The sequence below is a fragment of the Amborella trichopoda genome, chromosome 1, assembly GCF_054954075.1.
Source record: "Amborella trichopoda isolate Santa Cruz 75 chromosome 1, AtrichopodaSantaCruz75HAP2 v2.0, whole genome shotgun sequence".
NCBI lineage: Eukaryota > Viridiplantae > Streptophyta > Magnoliopsida > Amborellales > Amborellaceae > Amborella > Amborella trichopoda.
The window spans coordinates 27,455,516-27,463,951 of record NC_142336.1 but is presented as its reverse complement, the minus strand read 5'-3'; the positions used below and the strand labels follow the sequence as shown (position 1 = coordinate 27,463,951).

General features: G+C 34.7%; 2 long non-coding RNA genes across 2 annotated transcripts; one reads left to right on the top strand and one right to left on the bottom strand.

Annotated features, from left to right (window-relative positions):
* The first annotated feature begins 2,262 nt into the window (after positions 1-2,262).
* LOC148783765 (uncharacterized) lies at positions 2,263-4,925 on the top strand. Its single transcript, XR_016046314.1, has 2 exons — positions 2,263-2,362; positions 2,452-4,925. It is a non-coding gene; the product is annotated as an uncharacterized LOC148783765 (long non-coding RNA).
* On the bottom strand, positions 2,811-5,718 carry LOC105420871 (uncharacterized). The gene is made up of 2 exons (XR_966760.3): positions 4,794-5,718; positions 2,811-3,314 (listed from the first exon to the last, which is right to left on the bottom strand). It is a non-coding gene; the product is annotated as an uncharacterized LOC105420871 (long non-coding RNA).
* Positions 5,719-8,436: the final 2,718 nt, after the last annotated feature.

Genomic DNA, 8,436 nt, shown 5'->3' with positions numbered 1-8,436 from the left:
GATCAAAGGGATCTTCTTCTTGCAAAAATCTACAACACATGAGTTTTCTCGAGCAACTTTTCTCTAGGATTTTTTCTGTCTCAAGCTATGCCATTTATCAAAACGTGCGCGTTGACGAGACGAAGATCTTCCTAAATTTTGGGCTTTATTGGGCTTAAAATAGAGAAGTTACGGCCTTCGTAAGATGATCCTAAAATCATAAGGCACAATTTCCATAAATGAAAACTGGTTTACCGAAGGTGCACTAAAATAGTGTATAACCTATCCTTTTGGGTAAGTTGGCCCTAGAATGGTCCAAAAGTGTCCGAATGATCTGAAATTTGATGTCTAGGGATTTTCGGACCTTCTGAATCCAATAAAAGCGATCTGGTACTCATCTAATACTCTGATGATAGGGTTATAGTTATGAGGTGCTTTTTCAGCATGTGAGAGCTGAATTTGAAAATTGGCTTTTCATCTGATCCATCTAAACTTACTCAGATCGCAACGAAACTTGGCGGGTGTTCTTAGGGAGTCAAATGTCACTCCCACATGCCTTTTGGGACCAATCCGACACCCTTCAAAAATTCACTTCAGATCAGGGTTTATTTTATCAGTGCTTTCGTAGTCCGCATGCGTTTTGGTACTTGCAGGTCTAAGTCGTAACTAGCTTCCTCCTTATTTGCACCGGGGATATAAGTGTCGAAAAATACCCTATAAAAATGACGAGTTCCAGACATATTATATTCTTTATATCACATCAGGAACATATCTTTACTAATATCTTCAAGAATTACACCCATTGAGCTTGCATATCTTATCCATTGTCTATTAAGACATCAATCTGGCATCGGTTAAACACTTATCTTCTGATCATGCTCTCAATTCATTGGTGCACTTACCAAAATGTATTCAGTCTCATATTATAACTAAAAATACACCCAACAACTGGTTCCAAGTTACTCGACTGTCCATAACAAGGTTCCAAGGCCGATTTGTGCAATCGAACACTTGTGCGGTCGATGGTGAAGCCTCTAGTACCTGGTTTTACATTTAATAAAACACAAGGAAAATTTATCTTGGCATGCTTTTCCATAAACTATATATCTTTGGGTACTTTTTATCATAATAATTACATGGTACTGACGATCTTGCAATCAAATGAAATTTCATATACATGATATATGTATGCTTTATTATTCAACAAAAAATAAAAAAATATATAAAGAGACTATTTACTTTTAGTACAAAGAGATCACAATCACTTTTGTTTATTAAATTTCAAATCTAGTGGTTGTGAATATATCACCAACTACACTCAAAGTTTATAAAAAAAATTTCTTGAACTTTGTGTCACACCCCAAGCCATTCAAATAGATGGATAATTTTGTTCTTTCATCTATGCTAGGTATATATGTGTCTAATTATCTTTGACATTGATCTTCTGCCCAATGAAGAATAGGAAGCATAATTAATATGCTACTACTTTTATTTTGCTGTGTTTACATTCAATCATTGCGAACTCTGTTGAGTATAACAATATAGAAATTACGTTCATTGATTTGTTACAATTGTTTTTGAGTACCTGTCTATGTTGCTTAACCTTCATTGAGTTTTTGGAGTTTCTCTTACGAATATATGTGGATCGAACCATCGAACTCCTTTACTATTCTTGTGGAAACTTTTGAAGCTCAGGGAGGCAGATGCAAGATTTTTGAAGCACAGGGTCTCTCTCTCTCTCTCTCTCTCTCTCTCTCTCTCTCACAGATAACATGTACGAACTCCTTAAGGCGTGCTATTGATCCATTTGTTACATTGTTTGCAGAGCAATTATTTACCATGTTAATTGTTGTTTCCAGGTTCCTTAGGGTACTTCAGAGGGAATTACTCAGTGGCTTTGAGCTGTATTTACTGTTTTTTGTGCTATGATTATTTTTATTGTTAAGTTTTGAGTTGAGGAGAACAGAATCATAGAACTAATGTTTGGTTATGCAAGCATTGTCTACAAGATGCTTGATTTATTTTTTCTTAAGAAATACATGATGTAGGATATATAAATATGCATGGTCGGTGATAACTATATTCTGGTCGGGTTTCTTGTATGTAGCCATTTTGATTCGCTAGCTTACAGTATCTCCTTAGATTTGAGGTTGTTTGTCTAATTGAATTGCAATAAATAGCATGATCTATTTGATGGCATCAATCTAAGCTACTTCATATGTTTTTATTGCGAAAATTTTGGAATTTTCATTCATCAATGCTTGTTATAATGCAGGTCCAGCAGATGCTCTCTTATTTGGGGAGATTTTGAGCAATGTAAGGAGTGGTATGCAACTCAAAGTTGGGGGCAGCAAAAGCTAGAAAGTCGAGAATTCTATTGAAGGTGATTTTTATTCTTGGTTGAATGTACAGCTTAAGGTTTTTGTGAGGTTGCAAATGGGGCCTCTAATCACCCACTGGTTGAATGTACAGGCTTAAGGCTTTTGTGAGGTTGGCCTCCAATCACCCACTGGTTGAATGGGGCCTCTAGTTACCCACTGATTGAATGTACAGGCTTGAGGCTTTTGTGAGGTTGCAAATGGGGTCTCTAATCATGGAATATACATTGTACAAGCTTGAGGCTTTTGTGAGGATGCAAATGCGGTCTCGAATCACCCACTGAATATACATTGTGAATGTAAAAACCAATGGAAGTCATTGTTGGGTGTTTTTATTAAGTGAAACTTGCACAGGCTTGAGGCTTTTGTAAGGTTGAGGTTGCAAATGGGGTCTCAAATCACCCACGGAATATATATTGTGAATGTAAAAACAATGGGAGTGATTGTTGGGTGTTTTTATTACGTGAAACTCGTGTGATAGGAGGTATATCTTATTGATATAATAATTTTATATACATGAGAAAAAAAATCACTATTACATTCTTCTAAAGAGCTAGAAATCCCATTCACTAGAATTTGATAGAATATCACTGTCCATGTTTTCACGGTGAGATGAATCATGTCAATTTTCAGTCTCATGGGCTGCCATTTCCACATCAATATCCTTTGGATGTAAAGTTCCTCATTCCAGTACCTAGAGCTCATGCCTATATTTAGATGCTCCACTTATAACATCAAAGGTAACAAAACGACTGTCCTATACCATCCCATCTAAATGACATGAGACAACATTGCCAATAGAAATACTGCTCCTATCATCTCCTTCCCTCTTTTCAATGAGAGTGTGAATTGCTTGCAACTCTATTTTTGGGTCGAATTCTTCACTCGTCAATTCTCTTACTTACTGATGCCCAAGCCTTCCTTTTCAGTGGCTTTGAAAAAGGGTGCAAACCCATCCTGCACTTGTAATGGCGTTGTAGACATTAACATGAAATCTTCAGAATTCGGTTTTTGAAAGGCAAAAATCAAGTTTACAAATACATCCTTTACAGAAACAGTCCTGTAAAGTGGTTGTCTTAACTAATTTACGAGACCAAATAAATCTCCACAAAAATTGATAACAGTTTTTGACAAATGTTTAAAATCTCAGTTCAGTAATGGTTATAAACATGCACCTAGTGAAGGGAAAAGAAAAAGAAAGAACAGAAAAGATTTCAGCAGACATTAGGCAAAAAAACAGTCAGAATTTCCACCAATAATTGGCTATTTCAGCAGACATTAGGCAAAAAAACAGTCAGAATTTCCACCAATAATTGGCTATCTAGTAACTAGAATAGGGTTGTACCTTAAATCAATCAGTCTCCAGTTGGAGCCCATAGAACATTCAGCTGAAATAAGCTAAAATGTTAAATTTATGACATGAAGTTAGATAAAATGCCTTTGTTGCAGTAACCAAAAAAATGTTCCCTTTGACACAAAATGAAGGATTGGTGCATTTCAACACATCCTTGATATGCCGCTTTGGCCTACCGTTTTCTCTAATTCGAAGGAAGAAGCTTTTGACATATCTTCCTCAGATTGATTTCTTCAGTCTTTCATTTCTTTTAAACAAATTTTCTACTTTAGATATTTTCAATAAATTCTTAAAAGAATATCACTTATTTAACCAGTAAAAACAACAGAAGGTATTCTGGAAATCAGTGTTACATGAACATATGCAATTAGTTTTGAGAGATCATCCATTACACTTCCAAATTAACGGATATAAACTATAATTCCCAATAAACTGGCATAAACCCTAACTATCGAATGAAATCATCAGCAATAAACAAAACTGATATTTTGCCAATTCTCTCAAATAAATACAAATTCAGATTAAGCATAGCCTAATACAGTTTCTGAAAGCCCCCGTGCATAGCTTATAGTTTATCTACTCCAAGAAACCCTAATTTCCATAAATAAACACCCAGCGAGATTCTGAGAAAATTGTAACTCCAATGAATTCACTAAATAGAAGCACCACATATCTAAAAAGTAAAAAAACGAGAAACTAGTAATCTGAGATAAACTGAATTATCCAAATGAAGAACACTACAGTTCGATAAAGATAGAGAGAGTCAACATGTTTCAGAGAGATGTTGCTTTGTAAAATGAACCAAATCCTAATTAACAATAGAAGAGTACTTTTTTCCATTGGCAACCACGTTAATTAAATTAGAGAGAGAAGAGATAGGTAGATAGATAGATAGATAGGGGTTTTAATTTCAGTAGAGAGAGAGATATTCATGTAAGTTTACCAAAACAAAAGCCTCAATTCGAGTAAAAAAGAAAAGAGACTAACAAGTTTCGCTCACAGATATTACACCATGTATCCATGCGAATTAAACCAGTATATCTGATACCAGAATCTAATAAAGGAAATGGATCTTGTAGTACCTGACAAACTCTGGTTTGAGAGAATATTCAAGGAGCTCGTAAAGTGACTCGTATCCATGGACAGAACCAGGTCCATTAAGATTTTTTTTTCGATTTTATCGCCATTAGAGCTCTTCTCTTTCTACTTTCTTAGAGAGCTCCACCATCGACGTTACCTTTTGGAGGGTTAGAGAGTTGAGAGGTTTGCAGGGGTCTGGGCTTGTTGAGAGAAAGGGTCATCGATCAGGTGGGTTAGACAGAACTTTGGGTTTGAAGAGAGAGAGAGAGGCGGCCATCGTTTTGAGAAGGCTAATTTTGTGAGCACCTTATTTAAAAGGTCAATGGTATACTTTCCCCGTCTAAAAAACCTATTTTTAAGCATTTGTCTCTCTCATTCTCTCTGTGAATGAAACAAGAGTAATGATCGTATGACACCTTCCCACATTTATCCACCGAAACCCGAAAGATTTTTAAAAAAGTTAAATCATATTCATATAATAATTTTTTTAGATATCTGATTCAAATTTAATAGTAATCCTTTGAAGTTCTACCAACGTGGATGTAAGAGAGTTTCGTAGGATCATTACTTATAAAACAAACTATTCATTTGGTTTATTATTTCTCTAAACAACAAATCCATTTTTCTCCACTTTTACATTCTCTCTTTAAAATTCAACTATTTCCTCGCCTACTCTCCCATTCTCTTATAAATTAAATTCAAATAAGAAAAAACCCATTCTCTTATAAATTAAATTCAAATAAGAAAAAGGGAGAAGACTCAAATCAAATAAGAAAAAGAGAGAAGACTCAAAAAAGAGAAGAGAAATCAAAGATGAGAGAAAAATCACATTCTTGGTGTTTCAAGATATAATTTCCTCCTCTTTGGTTTCATGCTCTTCCTCTTTTATAATTTCAGTTTTAGAGAAAGTCAACGAGATGATACACAAATAGACAATATTTTTAAAGAAAGAATGTAAAAGGCGGGAGGATGGGTGATTTTTTAGAGATAATATGCAGAAAGAAAAAAAAGGGGTGGATTTTTAAGAAAATGAGATGAAAGAATGACTCGCGAGATCTAACCAGAGTATATAAAAAAAAATTTCTTTTTAAATTTTTTTTTCTGTTCTTCACGGCCTAGATCAATCACAAGTAGTCTTTTTATAATATAATAACTTCAAATAAAATAAAATAAAATAATACAATAGGATCTCAAGAACTTGAAATCATTCAAAAACATTTATTTCAATACATAGTCCATGCTTGGGAATAAAAGATATAATAAATAAATATGCAAGAAACAAAAGAGGTTACCAGAGATTCCCACAATTGGGCTTCTTACACCGAGTCTCCTCTTTCCGATGGTGCTCAGGATTTTTTATCTGTTTCTTGATTTCTCATTCTTATAGAAAACCCAATCAATGCATAATTCAAGCCCTTTGGCTTGATGCCTATGAGAGAGAAATGAAAGAGAGAATGGAGAAAACTATTAGCTAATGGATGATTCTTTTACTGTCCAAATAATCACAACCCAATATAGCATCTTTAGAACCCCACAAGAGAGAGAGATTAACATAATCTAGGCGTGCCACCCAATATAGAGAGAGATAGAGGGTTAGGTTGGGGCATAACCCCTTAGGCTAGCTAGGGTTTGAGATAGAGAGAGGTAGGCTAGATGGGCCGTGCCCCTTAGGTTAGCTTGCGAGAGAGATATCTTATCTTAAGGTGGGGCGTGCCCGTAGAGAGAGACTTAAAGAGATCTTATTCTTAGAGAGAGAAGAGAGATAAAAGAGGTAGGGATTATGGGAGAGGAATGATCATTTTTATAGATTTTTCATACATTAAAGTTTCTCACAAATCGTAGGAGCAAATCTTGATCATTGATCTAATGAGATTTGTGGGGTGAGAGATGTGAGTCATCCATTTTTTAGATCCACCATCACGATACTAAAGAAAGTACTAGAACATTATCCTCCTCTTCCTAGACCTACTCCCATCAAATAAGTTAAATAAGGAAAATATTTCTTTACTTTCTCTAATAGTAGATATTCATTCCTTATTTATCAATCAAATCGTATTGATTCTCAAGACTTTCTAAAACCATATATTTCATTCATTTATTGCAACTGGGCTTCTCTCCACAAAAGGAAAGCCAACTACCATGAAATGTCTCTCACAATATTTTAGCAAGTGGGCAACTCTAAATGGGTGGGGCATACCACCCATTGTGGTCTCCCATGGGCCCCACCCAATCCAACAAAGTTATTAAATGGGCTCGTGTGTAATGGTAGGTCCCACATATTTTTAGAATAATAAAATTTAAATTTTTTGGATTTAAATCTTCTTAATTTATTTAAGACTTTAGAAAATGAATTTTTCGTAATTTATAAATCCAAATGACAAAATTAAAAAATTAAAAATTTCATAAAAATTCAAATAAGCATTCTAAAAACCAAATAACATAAAATTAATTAAATTAAATTAATTTTGATAGGAATCGGATCCGAATAGGTCTAGAATTTAATCAACGCACATGAGCACTCCATCTTCAACTGTGGACCACAATCCACATTAGCTTTCTCAAACTGACCCAGCAGTTCCATAGCCCATAGTTCATTGCAGGGGCTCATGATTGAAAAACCAAAGTGAATCAATTGGCTAGGGGATGTAATCCCAGTATATGGATTTCAGGTTCTCCCCTAGAGACAAACATGATCTGTTAGACCATAATGTAACCATGACTTTATGATCTATAGAGGTAATCTCTCACATACGTACATGTTTCACCCTCAATTGTGGATTACTATCTCAGTACGGCTATCTATATACATGTCGTATGATGATATAACGATGATGTTTTAGTCATGTCTCTATAAACTATTCATCACACACAAGGGTCATCCAGTCCCTTAGCTCTCATTCGGGTATACTCTGACCTCATCAAGGGCTAACCCACTAAACAATCCTCGGTTATATCTCTATGCCCAGGTACTTTGGGTTTTTCCAACTCGACTGGCATAGCACGTAAAGCCTAGTTCGAGTATTTGTAAATTACAATTGCCTATAATAGTCCACAAGATGACCACACTCCCACTGAGTTTATGTTTCACTATACATATTGCTCATACAAACTCTCATAAAAGCTTTAAAGGCCATATAAGCCCAACATAAGAGAGGGAAAAATGATGTGTTAAGTCTTTAAAGAGAGAATATGAGAGGATCGGAAGAAACCATAAAAAAATATATCATTAAGAAAAATCAAACCATGGGAAAAAGAGTAAGGGATGAGGAGAAACAAAAAGTTGAACATCCTTTTTTTTAAAACAGATGCAAATTGATCCATGTGCCCCTCCATAAAAAGTGGAGAGCTAAAGTCAAAACAAAATATCTTCAGATCTAATTTCTTAAAAAAAAATACTTCTCCTAGAAAAAAACCCTTATTATTACCAAGTTAATGGAAAACACTCTAAAAGGTACATGCTACTTAGGGTAAAACATTATGCAATATACATTAAAGAACTACAATTTTGAGGATCTAACCTTCTCAACTTAGTATCAACCTCCAAATATCAATTTTAAATGAAAAATATTAATGTCCTTTACCTCAAAGCATAAATATACAATATAATCTTTTAGGACCATATCAACACTTAGAACGAAAGCATTA